Genomic DNA, 15,339 nt, shown 5'->3' on the forward strand with positions numbered 1-15,339 from the left:
AAGACAGGAGTTGGTTCATAGGTATTTACTAAGCAAGTCTGGGGGGGGTTTCTAAAGGATATACACAATACACAGGCTTATATAGCCCAAGTGGCAATTACCGGCATTACGCACACCTGGGGCTCTTAAAGGCACATACACCATAATTGCTCTTAAAGGCACATACACCACATGAAGGAAATCAGTATTTGTAGGGAAATGGTGTTAGGAAAATTGATGGGACTGAAGGCCGATAAATCCCCAGGGCCTGATAATCTACATCCCAGGGTACTTAAGGAAGTGGCCCTAGAAATAGTAGATGCATTGCTAGTCATCTTCCAGAACTCGATAGACTCTGGAACAGTACCCATGGATTGGAGGGTAGCTAATGTTACCCCACTATTCAAAAAAGGTGGTAGAGAGTAAAAGCGGGGAATTATAGACTGGTAAGCCTGACATCAGTAGTGGGGAAAATGCTAGAGTCCATTATAAAAGATGTAATAGCAGAGCACTTGGAAAGCAGTGACAGGATCGGACAAAGTCAACATGGATTTACAAAAGGTAAATCATGCTTGACTAATCTACTGGAATTTTTTGAGGATGTAACTGGTAAAATAGATAAGGGAGAACCAGTGGATGTGGTGTATTTGGACTTCCAGAAGGCTTTCGATAAGGTCCCACATAAGAGAATAGCGTGCAAAATTAAGGCACATGGGATTGGGGGCAAGGTATTCACTTGGATAGAGAACTGGTTGGCGGACAGAAAGCAAAGAGTTGGAATAAACAAGTTGTTTTCCGAGTGGCAAGGAGTGACTAGTGGGGTACCGCAAGGATCGGTCCTAGGACCCCAGCTGTTCACAATATATATTAATGATCTGGATGAGGGAATTGAATGTAATATCTCCAAATTTGCAGATGACACAAAGCTGGGTGGGAGGGTATGCTGTGAGGAGGGTGTCGTGAAACTCCAGTACGATTTGGACAGGTTGCGTGATTGGGCAGAAACATGGCAAATGTACTACAATGTGGATAAATGTGAGGTTATCCACTTTGGTGGCAAAAACAGGAAGGCAGATTATTATTTGAATGGCAATAGATTGGGAGAAGGGGAAGTGCAAAGAGACCTGGGTGTTCTTGTGCACCAGTCGCTGAAGGTAAGCATGCAGGTGCAGCAGGCGGTTAAGAAGGCAAATGGTATGTTGGCCTTCGTAGCAAGAGGGTTCGAGTACAGGAACAAGGATGTCTTGCTACAGTTGTACAGGGCCTTACCTGAGGAAGGACGTTCTTGCCATGGAAGGAGTGCAGCGAAGATTCACCAGGCTGATACCTGGGATGGCAGGAATGACGTATGAGGAGAGATTGTGTCGATTGGGCTTATACTCACTGGAGTTTAGAAGATTGAGAGGGGATCTCATCGAAACCTATAAAATTCTGTCAGGCCTGGACAGACTAGATGCAGGAAGGATGTTTCTGATGGCTGGGGAGTCCAGAACCAGGGGTCATAGTCTAAGGATAAGGGGTAAGCCATTTAGGACTGAAATGAGGAGGAATTTCTTCACCCAGAGAGTGGTGAACCTGTGGAATTCTCTGCCACAGAGGGCGGTGGAGGCCAGTTCATTAAATATATTCAAAAAGAGTTGGATATATTTCTTAAGGCTAAAGGGATCAAGGGATATGGGGAGAAGGCAGGGACCAGGTACTGAATTTGGATGATCAGCCATGATCTCATTGAATGGCGGAGCAGGCTCGAGGGGCCGAATGGCCTACTCCTGCTCCTATCTTCTATGTTTCTATGTTTCTATGCTTCTCCCAAAACGGCCTGGAAAAGTTTTAATTTTTATGGTGGGTGCAGAAGGAGCACTCCTGCCCCTCCTGGGTCCCCCAAAATAACACTGGCACACTACTGGCTCATTTCAGGCCCTCCTGGGATTGCTTTGCCTCCACACCCCAAGCCCGACCTGCCGGCCAGCTCAGCGTGGGAGTGGCACAAACGGGCAGGTGAGCGGCTAACTTTGCCAACTTCGCCCCCATGTTGGGTGGTACTTTAAAATAGCTTCTAATGGGTTAATTGGACTTTTGTATAAATTCGATGGTTCTTTGGAAGAAGGGCAGAGTGAGCGAGGGAAGGCACTTCTTTCAACAGTCTTAATTTAATTGGGGCATCCTTATTTTAGGCTGAATTTTAATCTTATCATATTGTTATTTCAGAGTAATATTCCTGAATTTTGAAATGTCCTCCAAGTCTAAAACTATTATTTCTACGACTTTTTGGATAAGCAAGTCTAATTTGTATTCTTTTTCACATTTCTCAGCAACAACCATTATCACCTATTACATTTGGATGGTACACAGTTTAAGTTTTAAGATATGCATCAGCAAAATACGATAAAGTTTGAATCTCTCCAAATGAGAAGCATGGGAAAATCAGATTAAGGACATATCAGACTGAAACCCTTACTAGAAGCACATAAAATATAAAAAATGGAAATGTCAGGTTATTTGAATATTGATGGTGTTATTCACATTAAAATAAAATGCCCCTAATTCTAGGCATTTATCCCTGACTGTTATACCTGGCATCTCTGACTTTTTAAATTTCCAGGTTAAGAGACATAAGGTATGGAGTTCCATAGTTTTGAGGTTCTGGGCAAGCATGACTTACCTAGCGTGCCGGCCGTTGAGCTGTGGGCCCGCGTGGGATTCCGATCCTGGGCCTGCTCCAACTGCCAGCACGCAGTGCTTGCGTATCCCAGGGGCGCAATTCGTTCGAAGCGTCCCCTGGGATCATGTGGGCCATGGAGAGCCAATGGTAGTAGGGAATCTGTATTCATAAATTTGACAGGAAGACCTGTCAAATCTATGAATACAATTCAGCCCCAAAACATCACTAAAACTTCAAATAAATTTCTTTTTAATCACATTTTTAATTAAAATAACTATAAATTACATAAAATAACTTTTAAACAATAATTTAAATTTTTGAAAAAATTAATTACAGTTTCTAACGGGGCTAAAAATAAACTTACCTTTCTTTAAAGTATTTAAAAATAATAAACCTGTGGAAAAAATGTTTTAATTTAACTTAATTCACCACTTACATTGTTAAAAGCAGGCCTTGTGACTGCTTTTTACAAGCAGAGCTCCTGGAGTCTTACCCTCCCGGAGAAACGTGCAAAAAAAATGTAAGTTCCAGGCGTATGTGCTGTCTCTCCGGCGCACGCGTTCGACCTGTGAACCCCTTCCTTTAAAGGAACGGAAGTTCTGGTTTCCCGCGCATGCGCAGTGCATGCACGAAACCGGCACTTTCGTTGGGCTTATGCGTGAGTACCCAGCGCGTACTCACCTGTGGGGATCCGAAGTTCTGGCTCAATGAAGATGCAGGGAGGAGGCAGAGCATACTGTGGCTCGGGTTTGCCTTAACCACTTAGTTATATAGTTATATAGTTTAGAAGAAAGCCTTAGTAAGCAACTCTAAAAATAGCATAAATCAGACAAGACCATAACAAAGTCTTTTTATGTTTTATTATCTATAATGATTTTCATAAAAATTGAGATTCTTATTGATAACATTATTATGTTATACCTTTTCCAGTTTCATAATGTTCATCTTTTTTATGAATTTGCTGAAATAAGCTTTGTAATGGAATTTTAGCTAATATGTCACATAGGGAACCATTCTGGTACAACATTTATATTCCTATAATTTATTGATTCAGGCTACTCCATTAAGCATGTCAAATCACATCTAAAAATGGAACATTATATTCATCTTCTTTTGTTTGTGCCAGCACTCCACAGGGCCTGCATAAATGATTTAGTTGCACTTTTTGCACCCAGTATGCTGCTACATTCGGAGGCTTACAATTTTCGTTTTAATATGCCAGTGGATACTCTTCATGGAAAAATCTCAAGAGTATGCATAGAGCACTATTTAAATCCTGGCCTTGTTTTAAACGGTACTTCCCTATTAATTGGTTGAATAGAGAGGTTTCAGATCTGTTGGTATTTCTGCCAACTGTGCCTTACTGGAGCAGAGAAATTCCATATCTGCAACCAGACCACTTCCCTTTACCCATTCTGCTTCAGCCTGAGGGGTAGAGGTAGAAATGGGTCACAGTGCTGTCAAGTCTCCTTTTATGTGACAGCACAAAGTGAAGCACTTTATTTACCTGCTGAAAGATTCAAGCTTCAGGGAATACTGGGAGTTGAATCCAAAACACTTTTTCTTTTTTTCTCTTAACTACTTGGTCTATATACCCTGTTATGTAAATCCCATGCCAATAGACCCAGATAATGTTAACAACTGAAATCTCACTTCAATATAACGTGAACCCATCTAACATACTTTTCTTCAGTGGATAGCTGAATTCCCACAATTATTCCCAAAGCCGTAGCTGAAGAATTAATTGCCCTACTAGTTCAACAACTCCTGCCAATCCCCAAAATGGTACCTACCTACAAGAGGGATCAAGCTCAAATTGAAATAAAAAACAGACATTTTGAAGGGACTATCTTAAATTGTGGAACAAGAAAAACATCACCTGACCTATCAAGCACATTCTTTTGCAGAGACCACATGATGTCTGTTGAATCATGATCACTCCTTGCCCTATTGCATCTCTTCAGGAAAGGCCTGCGAAGTTTCTCTCTGCCCACTCCAAAGGCAAATGAAACTGTAGAATATCTGTCGAATCTTGCATCTTACATTTGCTAATCACTGACTAGATGCCTATCTTGGCATGAGATTCCTATTATGCAGACAGTTCAAGAACCAACATGTTATAATTCTCAGGATGCATTTATTTAACTTTTGAGTGTTTTTAAAACATGGGGGGGGAAATTCAGTTGTTTGTGCCTCCCATTAGTGCCTTAAGAGGGCGCCAATTGGGGTGCAAAGCAACTAGAGGCCGGGCGCGGCGATGTTTGTGCCGCTCGCGAAATTAACTAGACATTTTGCGGCGGCGCTAAACACTACCGCCACGATCTCCTGCGCCGGCAGATTGTGACGTCAGTCAAGTGCGCAACGCCCCGGACCGGATATTGAGTGGTGCCCCCTGCCTTACCGCCTGCCGCTAGCAACGACAGGTTGAGGGGAGCGTTATGCTGTCAGAAAGGGATTAGGGGAGCGCTATTTAAAGGCGACCGCTTCCTGCCTTTTTTTGTCGGTGACATTTTTGCACCACGCAGTCTGAGAGAGAGAGAGACTGACTTCTGGAGAGATTCAACGCTGTGTGAAGGAGTTTTGAGTACTGAGCAGCACTTTGCATGTTTATTTTGATTTGCCCTTCCTTGCTTCGCCAGCACTCTGAGGTAGCGCCTCACTCCTCGCCGTTTGCGCCTTAAGACAGGTGTGAAGCACCTGATTTAGCGCTCCAATCACCTCCAGGGGCGATAAAAGCCAAGTTTGCTGTCAGAGGCGATAATTAGCGCCAGGCGCTGAACATTGCGCATGGCCGATAACGGCACCCCAAGTGGGGCGATACCGAATTTTTCCCCCAGGGTTCCTATGATTCCTGTAGAACTTGATACTGATTAACATTAACTCAGGGTGAGCATAACGATGGCCGATGTAGGAAATGCCAATGCTATGATGCTGCAGAAGGGGTTATTTTCCTGGGGTTGGTGTTAATGCAGCTAAGGCACACCGGGTTTGATTTGTTTTCCTACTATTGGTAAGATGCTTTTCCAATAAAATCAGAGTGCTGCAAGGTTTTGGATTTTGCCATTTCTCACTCATATCTGTGGAATGTACAGAAATATTTCTTCGACTATTCTCAGAATAATTTTTAAAAAATGAGATTTATTATTTGGAGGCTGAAATGCTTCTTCAGAACTCGAGCTTAGCAATGAAAGAATGATTTTAAGGTAGATATACATTAGGTAATGTACAGACCAGTAAGACTATTCTTGAAAATGTTTGAGAATTTGATTAACAAATGCATAAGAGACCACCTGGAAGTTCAGGGCCTGATTAGGGAAAGCTAGCATGGGTTCAGAAGGTATAGGTTATTGACCAATTTACTAGATTTCTTTGAGGAGGTTACAGATCTGGTTGATAGGGGTGAGGCTATAGATGTTATATACCTCATTTTCAGGAGGTTATTTGACACTCTCCCACATAAAAGACTGATTCAGAAGATGTGAGCCAGTGGGAAAGTTGGCAAAGTATTAGGTCAATCATGATGCTATGGCCGGAATTTTCCCCAGGTAGGCAGGTTGGGGGCAGGAGGCCTCCGAGGCGGGCGGGAAACCCAGGAGGCCGGTTTCCCGCAGGCTCTGCCAACTTTAATGGCAGGGCCTGATTTGAATGTGAGGCCTCAGATTCCCGCCACAGCCAGCCAGCTTGAGAGGCTGGCTGGCTGCGGGCAGGTAGGCCTCAAAAGCGAGGGGTCAGTGTGGGAGCGGCAATCGGCAGAGGTCGGGGATCGGGAGAGGGGAGAGAGCATCGACAGGGGTTGGGGATCAGGAGGGGGGAGAGAGCATCGGCAGGGGTCGGGGATCAGGAGGGGGGAGAGAGCATCGGCAGGGGTCGGGGATCAGGAGGGGGGAGAGAGCATCGGCAGGGGTTGGAGATCACGGTGGGCGGAGAGAGCATCGGCAGGGGTCGGAGATCGGGAGGGGGAGAGAGAATCGGCAGGGGTCGGGGATTGCGGTGGGCAGAGAGAGCATCGACAGGGGTCGGGGATCGTGGTGGGAGAGAGAATCGGCAGGGGTCGGGGATCGTGGTGGGGGGAGAGAGCAACAGCAGGGGTCAGGGATCGCGGTGGGGGAGGGAGCAAAGGCAGGGGTTGGAGATCACGGTGGGGGGAGAGAGCATCGGCAGGGGTCAGTGATCGTGGTGGGGGGGTCAGCCAGGGATCGTGGGGGGGGGCGGGGGGGTAGGCTGGGGAATGCGGGCGGTTGGGGGGGGAATTGGCCAAGGATCGGGGGAATGGGGGTTTTGCCAGGGATTCGGTGGGGGGGGCCTTGGGGGTGGTCAGCCAGCGATCAGCAGGGGGTGAGAGAGGATCGTGGCCGGTGTTGTCGTCATCGTTGTTGGGGCAAGCCTGGGGTGGGTGGGGGAGGCCTCCTGGTGGGGATCATAGGCCCGGGAAGGTGATCGGAGACCGCATGAGGGGGTCACCGATCACGAGATGTGGGTTAGACAGGTACCCTGGATCCAGGAGATAGGTATAAACTACTTACCTCCTGGATGCAGCAGTCCCCGCCTCGGTTTAACTCCTGTGTCACGAATTGTGTGAAACCCATCCACAGGCAGTTAAACACAAAATGGAGGGGAATAAAGAGGCTTCCAGCCTCATTACAATATGTAAATTAAGGTACTGCCTCTTGAGAGCAGGTTGGTCTACCACCCCCTGTCCCACCTCCGATAAAACCAGAAGTGGGCGGGTTGGAGGTGGGATCAGGTCAGGAATCCCATTTTTAACAGTTTAACTGCCCCACGCTCCAAACCCACCCTTTTTTTTAGGTGAGAATTCCAGTATGATTCAAAGATAGACTGCAAAGAATGGTGGTGCATGGGAGGTATTAGAGGGCAAATGGTTGCCAGAGGAATCCACACAGGAATTGGTGTTAGGGCCACTGTTTATAATTTTTTTTAATGACTTGGAGAACAAAACATTTTCCAAGGTGTCTTTTGCAGATAGCACCAAATTGGATGCTGCAGCCAATGAGGCTAACCAATTTGCAACAATCCAAAGGGATCTGGACAGACTGGACAGGTCAGTGGGCAAAGAGGTGGCAGATGGAACGCAGCACAGATCAGTGTTAATTCATGAGATTACGTAAAGAAGCAGAAATGTGGATTAAAAATGAACTGATAATGTGCTTGAGGAAAAACATTGGAGTCTGTTATGAAGGAAGCCAGGCAAGAGCAATTAGTTCTAAGCCCGAATGGATTTATGAAAGGTAGTTCATGCTTAATAAATTTATGGGAATTCTTTAAGTGTATAATATAATTGGTGGATGAAGTTAATGCAGTGGATGTTATGTCTAGACTTTAAAAGCTCCACGATGAGTTGCATAAAAAAACAAATTGTGGGTTAACTGAAAGCTTTTGGGAGAAAGAAGAGTGTAAATTGGTAAATATTAGAAAATGTAGTCTCTGATAATAGTTGATAATAGTTCTACATAGGTAGCTGTGATTACTCTAAGTATTAATGCTCAGAATGCTGTTGTTCACAGTATTTATAAATTATTAATTGATATACCTATCAATTCCTCCAATAAAAGGCGAAGAGTTACGAAGGTGACTAAAGGTTTTTATTGACTAAATAACAGAGCCCACTCTCGTGGGTGATCCGATCCAAGCAGGAGGAATACCAGCCAGTCGCTCACCTTTATACCTGGCCTGGTGGGTGGAGCCAAGGCGGAGTCGGCAGTGGTCATCCCAGGTATAGCAGTGTGGCAAGAGGCGACCTCGTACCGTGATACAATAGTGGTCAGTGATACAGTTATAACGAACAGTGGTGAACAGTGCTAACTACTAACAGTGATACGATAGTGAACGTGGTTTACCACATTCACCCCTTGTTTAGAATTAAGTCCGGCGGGGTGAAGTGTACTACCAATTCTGGTAGGTCAGTCTGTCCGGAGGCTTCGTAAGCCTCTCCGATCGCCGCAGCGGTGGTGTTGCCTTATCCGGTGCTGGTGCCTTATCCGGTGTTGATGCTGGTGTTTGCGTGGTCGGCGAGGGCTCGTGGGGTTCCGGCATGCCGTCTACCTGGACTGAGGTTGGGGGGGGTGGTGGCGGTGTTTCCGGATCGGCTGAGGGTGCGAGGTCTCGTAGGGAGACAGTGTCCTCCCGCCCGTCTGGGTACGCCACGTAGGCGTACTGGGGGTTGGCGTGCAGGAGGTTCACCCTCTCGACCAGGGGGTCCGTTTTATGGGTCCTCACGTGTTTCCGCAGCCAGACCGGCCCCGGGGCGGTCAGCCAGGTTGGTAGAGTGGTTCCCGTAGTCGACTTCCTGGGGAAAACGAACATTCGTTCATGGGGGGTGGTGTTAGTGGCCGTGCAAAGTAATGACCGGATGGAGTGCAGCGCTGTCGGGAGGACTTCTTGCCAGCGGGAGGTTGGGAGGCCCTTAGACTTTAAGGCTAAGAGGACGGCCTTCCATACCGTCGCGTTCTCTCTTTCCACCTGACCGTTACCTCTGGGGTTGTAGCTGGTGGTCCTGCTTGCTGCAATACCTCTCTCTAGGAGGAATTGCCGGAGTTCCTCGCTCATGAAGGAGGAGCCCCGGTCGCTGTGTATATAGTTCGGGAACCCGAACAAGGCGAAGAGGGCATTCAGGCACTTAATGACCGTGCTACTGGTCATGTCGGGGCAGGGGAAGGCAAAGGGGAAACGGGAGTACTCATCAACGATGTTGAGGAAGTACACATTACGGTCAGAGGACGGGAGGGGCCCCTTAAAGTCGATGCTCAGGCGCTCGAAGGGGCGGGTGGCCTTGATCAGGCTTGCTCGGTCCGGCCTATAGAAGTGCGGTTTGCACTCCGCACAGGTCTGGCAGTTCCTGGTCATGGTCCTGACCTCCTCGATGGAGTAGGTCAGGTTGCGGGCCTTAATGAAATGGTAGAGTCTGGTGACTCCGGGGTGGCAGAGCTGGTCGTGGAGGGTCTGAAGCCTATCGATATGCGCGCTGGCGCATGTCATTCGTGAAAGGGCATCAGGGGATTCGTTCAGCTTGCCTGGCCGGTACAAGATCTCATAATCGTAGGTGGAGAGCTCGATTCTCCATCTCAAGATCTTGTCATTCTTGATTTTGCCCTTCAGCTTGTTATTAAACATGAAAGCCACCGAACGCTGGTCGGTGAGGAGGGTAAATCGTTTGCCTGCCAGGTAGTGCCTCCAGCGCCGTACTGCCTCCACGATCGCCTGGGCCTCTTTCTCGACCGACGAATGTCGGATCTCGGGGCCCTGTAGGGTCCTTGAGAAGAAGGCCACTGGCCTCCCCTCCTGGTTTAGGGTGGCGGCTAAGGCGAAGTCGGATGCGTCGCTCTCCACCTGAAAGGGGATGGACTCGTCCACTGCGTGCATCGTGGCCTTGGCTATGTCTCCCTTAATGAGGGAGAAGGCCGCGCACGCCTCCTCCGTGAGGGGGAAGGAAGTGGCTTTCAGGAGGGGTCTGGCTTTGTCCGCGTAATTGGGTACCCATTGGGCATAGTAGGCGAAAAGCCCCAGGGTTCTCCTAAGTGCTTTAGGGCAGTGGGGGAGGGGTAGCTCCATGAGGGGGCGCATTCTTTCTGGGTCGGGGCCGATGATTCCGTTCTCCACTACGCAGCCGAGGATGGCAAGGCGCGTGGTGTTAAACACGCATTTCTCCTTATTGTAGGTGAGGTTCAGCCGTTGGGCCGTACGGAGGAATTTCTCCAGATTCGCGTCATGTTCCTGCCGGTCGCGGCCGCAGATAGTGACGTTATCTAGGTAGGGGAATGTAGCCTGCAGTTCGTTCTGGTCAACCATCTGGTCCATCTCCCTTTGGAAGACCGAGACCCCATTAGTGACACCGAAGGGGACCCTAAGGAAGTGGTATAGGCGCCCATTCGCCTCGAAGGCGGTATACTGGCGGTCCTCAGGGTGGATAGGGAGTTGGTGGTAGGCCGACTTCAGGTCGATGGTCGAGAATACTTTATACTGTGCAATCTGATTGACCATGTCAGATATGCGGGGGAGGGGGTATGCGTCCAGCTGGGTATATCTGTTTATGGTCTGGCTGTAGTCGATGACCAGGCGGTTTTTATCGCCGGTCTTTACGACTACGACCTGGGCACGCCAGGGGCTGCTGCTCCCCTCGATAATGCCCTCTTTCAGGAGGCGCCGCACCTCAGAGCTAATGAAGGCTCTGTCCCCGGCGCTATACCGCCTGCTTTTGGTAGCGACGGGTTTGCAGTCAGGGGTAAGGTTAGCAAACAGAGAGGGTGGCGGGACCTTGAGGGTGGAGAGGCTGCAGGTGTTACGCGGTGGGCGGTTTAACGTTTGCTGGTTGTTGACTGTGGGTGGGGGGAGGGGTCCACCGTATGCTAGGGTTACGCTTTGGAGGTGGGATTGGAAGTCCAGCCCTAGTAGGACGGCAGCGCAGAGATGGGGGAGGACGAGGAGTTTAAAGTTTTTATACTCCGTGCCCTTAACCGACAGGGTCACGACACAGTAGCCGCTGATGTCCGTGGCGTGGGACCTCGATGCCATCGAGATTCGGCTGCGCGTTGGTAGGACAGAGAGGGAGTAGTGGCTCACCGTGTCTGGGTGGATGAAGCTCTCCGTGCTTCCGCTGTCGAACAGGCAGGTCGTGGCGTGGCCGTTCACTTTGATGTCCATCATTGACTTGGACAGATGGTGCGGGCGGGCTTGGTCCAGGGTGACGGAAGCTAGTGTGTAGCTGAGCGAGTCGTTGTCATCTGCGGGCGAGGCGGTCGGGCGTGGTGAGTAAAATGGCGTCTCCCACGAGGTAGGGCCCCATGAGGCACTATTGGGGTCGGTTGCCTTAATCAAAGATGGCCGCCCCCATGACTCATGTGTGGGGATGCTGGCCTCAGTTGCCCTAAACAAAGATGGCCGCCCCCATGACTCATGTGTGGGGATGCTGGCCTCAGTTGCCCTAAACGAAGATGGCCGCCCCCATAGTTCGCATGCGGCACTGCTGGCCTCTGAGGATCCGCTCCTGCAGGCCTTGGAGAAGTGGCCTTTCTTCAGGCAGGTTTTACATATGGAGTTCTTGGCTGGGCAGCGCGACCTCGGGTGCTTCTCCTGGCCACAAAAAAAACAGCCGGCGGCCCAATCGCGGATGCCCGATGTCGGGGCCGGTGCCGGGGGTGGCGGGGCCGGTCGGGTCCGGGACGCCGACGCAGAGGTAGGTCCCGGGGGCGGCGCTGGGAAGGGTGCTGTGGTAGGGGTCGGGCCCGAGTCCCAGGGTCGCGAGCAGTACCTGGTGAATGCTTCCTGATCTTGGTGGGCCACTTCCAGGGAGATAGCGAGGGCTTCAGCTTTTTCCATGCTGAGGTCTTTAGCTTCCAGCAGTCTTTGCCGTGAGTACTCGGACCGTAGGCCTTTCAGGAATGCGTCGCGGATATTATCTTCAGTATTTTCGGCTGCCGACACCGATTTAAACTCACAGTTCCTGGCGAGTGCATATAGCGCCTGTGAGAATTCGGCTACTGATTCTCCTGGCTGTTGCGGCCGTGATCTTAGGAGGTGCCTAGCGTACATGTAGTTTACCGGGGTCCGGTACTTCTGTTTCAGCAGGTTGATGGCGGTCTCGTAGGTAGTCATGTCCTCGATGAGAGTGTATACTCTCGGGCTCAGTTGTGCCTGCAGGACACTTAGTTTGGATGCCTGAGGGACGCTGGATTCTCTCAGGTATGATTCGAAGCAGACCAGCCAGTGTTTAAAGTCTGCGGCTGAGTTTGCTGCTCGTGGGTTCAGGTCCAGGTACGGCGGTCTGAGGGCTCGCAGCCAAGCTGGCTGGTGTGGCTGTGCTCCTGGGAGCTGCGCTGGTGGCTCCTCCGCCGGTTGTGACTCGTTGTCGGACATCATTAAATTTAGTCAATAAAATTGATATACCTATCAATTCCTCCAATAAAAGGCGAAGAGTTACGAAGGTGACTAAAGGTTTTTATTGACTAAATAACAGAGCCCACTCTCGTGGGTGATCCGATCCAAGCAGGAGGAATACCAGCCAGTCGCTCACCTTTATACCTGGCCTGGTGGGTGGAGCCAAGGCGGAGTCGGCAGTGGTCATCCCAGGTATAGCAGTGTGGCAAGAGGCGACCTCGTACCGTGATACAATAGTGGTCAGTGATACAGTTATAACGAACAGTGGTGAACAGTGCTAACTACTAACAGTGATACGATAGTGAACGTGGTTTACCACATTAATATATAAATGTATCAGAAGTATTGAAAATAGAATCTACAAATTAGCAACTTTTATCAAATTATATTATATGAGAAAGCAGAATATTTGGAGAAAGGAGGCAATTTATGGAGATCTACAGAGACTTAGGTAACTGAGCAGATGAAATGTAAATAGCATTTAATTTTGAGAAATATAATGTACATATTACTAAAATAGCAAATATAATTGCAAAATTAATTGCATACTCTTGAGGAAAGAGATAAAAGTCAAAAATATCTATAGAGACTCTGAGCAGATGAAATACAAATAGCATTTTATTTTGAGGATTTAATTTTATACAAATTGGTGCTAAAATACATAAGAACAGGAGTAGGCCATTGAGCCCCTCGAGCCTGTTCCGCCATTCAATGAGATCATGGCTGATCTGCGACCTAACTCCATATACCCGCCTTTAGCCCATACCCCTAATACCTTTGGTTAACAAAAATCTAACAATCTCAGATTTTAAATGAACAAATAATCTAGCATCAATTGCCATTTGTGGAAGAGAGTTCCAAACTTCTACTACCCTTTGCTTGTAGAAGTGTTTCCTAATTTCACTCCTGAAAGGTCTGGCTCTAATTTTTAGATTATGCCCCCTTGTCCTAGAATCCCCAACCAGTGGAAATAGTTTCTCTCTGCCTATCTACCCTATCAGTTCTAAATAATATCTCAAAAACTTAGACCAAATCACCCCTTAACCTTCTAAATCCCAGGGAATACAATCCTGATTTGTGCAATCGCTCCTTGTAATTTAACCCTTGGAGTCCGGGCATCATTCTGGTAAATCTACATTCCTCCCTCCAAGGCCAGTATATCCTTCCTAAGGTGTGGTGCCCAGAACTGCTCACAGTACTCCAGGTGTGGTCTAACCAGGGTTTTGTACAGCTGCAGCATAACTTCTACCCCCTTGTATTCTAGTCCTCTAGATATAAAGGCCAGCATTCCATTAGCCCTTTTGATTATTTTCTGTACCTGTTCATGACATTTTAATGATCTATGTACCTGGACCCCCAAGTCTCTTTGGACCTCCACTGTTTTTAGCTTTTCACCATTTAGAAAGTACTCTGTTCTATCCTTTTTAGATCCAAAGTGGGTGACCTCATATTATCTACATTGAAATCTGTTTGCCATAGTTTTGCCCATTCGCTTAATCTATTAATGGCCCAAAATTTGCGGGCGGATGCCTCCGACCTGCAAAAAATCTATGAATTTACCTGGTGGTCCGGGAGGTACGGAGACTCGTGCACCTGGGTCTCTCCGGGTACCCGCGGGTAGAGGCCCACGTATCCCAGGGGCGCATGCAGTTCGCAAGCGTCCCGGGATCAAGTGGGCCGGCCCAACCAATAAAAGAAGGGAATCCCCATCTGTATGTATGGAACTCCCATAAGTACACAAACATGAAATTTAAAAAAAATTACATATTTTAAATTAATTAAAATGCCATTTAATTTTAAACAAAAATCTAATTTAAAAAAATGTTTATATGTTTTAACAGGGCTAAAAATAAACTTACCTTATTGGACAGAGTTTTTAATGTATAAATGAGTGATAACATTTTATTTTGCTGTTTTTTAAAACTCTTACGCTGGTAAAAGCAGGCCTTATGCTTGCTTTTACCAGCCGTAAGAATTTCAAGCGCACCTCGTACGCACCCCTAGGGGTCGCAAATTACAGCCCATTATCTCTTTGTAATTTTATGCTTCCATCAACACTGCTTACAATGCTGCCTATCTTTGTGTCATTGGCAAAGTTGGATATATGGCTTTCTATCCCATCATCTAAGTTGTTAATAAATACGGTGAATAGTTGAAGCCCCAACACAGGTCTCATCCTGCCAATTAGAATACCTGCCCGTTATCCCTACTCTCTGTCTCCTGCCGCTCAGCCAATTTCCTAACCATGGTCAATAATTTTCCTTTAATTCCATGAGCTTCAACCTTAGTTAACAGTCTCTTATGAGGGACTTTATCAAATGCCTTCTGGAAGTCCATATAAATACCATCCATAGACATTCCCCTGTCCACTATTTTAGTCACCTTTTCAGAAAATTCAATTACGTTTGTCAGGCATGACCAACCCTTTACAAATCCATGCTGGCTCTCTCTGATCTGCTGAAAAGATTCAAGGTGTTCAGTTGGGCATAGTGGTTATGTTACTGGACTAGTAATCCAGAAATCCCACAACGGCAGCTGGGGAATTTAAATTCAGTTAATTAAATAAATCTGGAATAAATAATCTGGTATCAGTAATGGTGACCATGAAGCTACCAGATTGTCATAAAAACCCATCTGGTTCACTAATGCCCTTTAGGGAAGGAAATCTGCCGTCCTTACCTGGTCTGGTCTATACATGACTCGAGACCCACAGCAATGTGGTTGACTCTTAACTGCCCTCTGAAATGGCCCAGTAAATGTCCCAAACCGCTACACAGAAGTACACTAATAAAACTGGATGGACCTAGGTA

At 47.6% G+C, this 15,339-nt stretch overlaps 1 protein-coding gene across 2 annotated transcripts in view; it reads left to right on the plus strand.

Annotated features, from left to right (window-relative positions):
• gabbr2 (gamma-aminobutyric acid (GABA) B receptor, 2) overlaps positions 1–15,339 on the plus strand; it is a 1,824,974-nt gene that overhangs the window by 457,720 nt on the left and 1,351,915 nt on the right. The window lies entirely within an intron of this gene.

This window comes from Somniosus microcephalus, chromosome 5 (assembly GCF_052327205.1).
Source record: "Somniosus microcephalus isolate GS21.2 chromosome 5, FLI_Smic_1.0, whole genome shotgun sequence".
Lineage (NCBI taxonomy): Eukaryota > Metazoa > Chordata > Chondrichthyes > Squaliformes > Somniosidae > Somniosus > Somniosus microcephalus.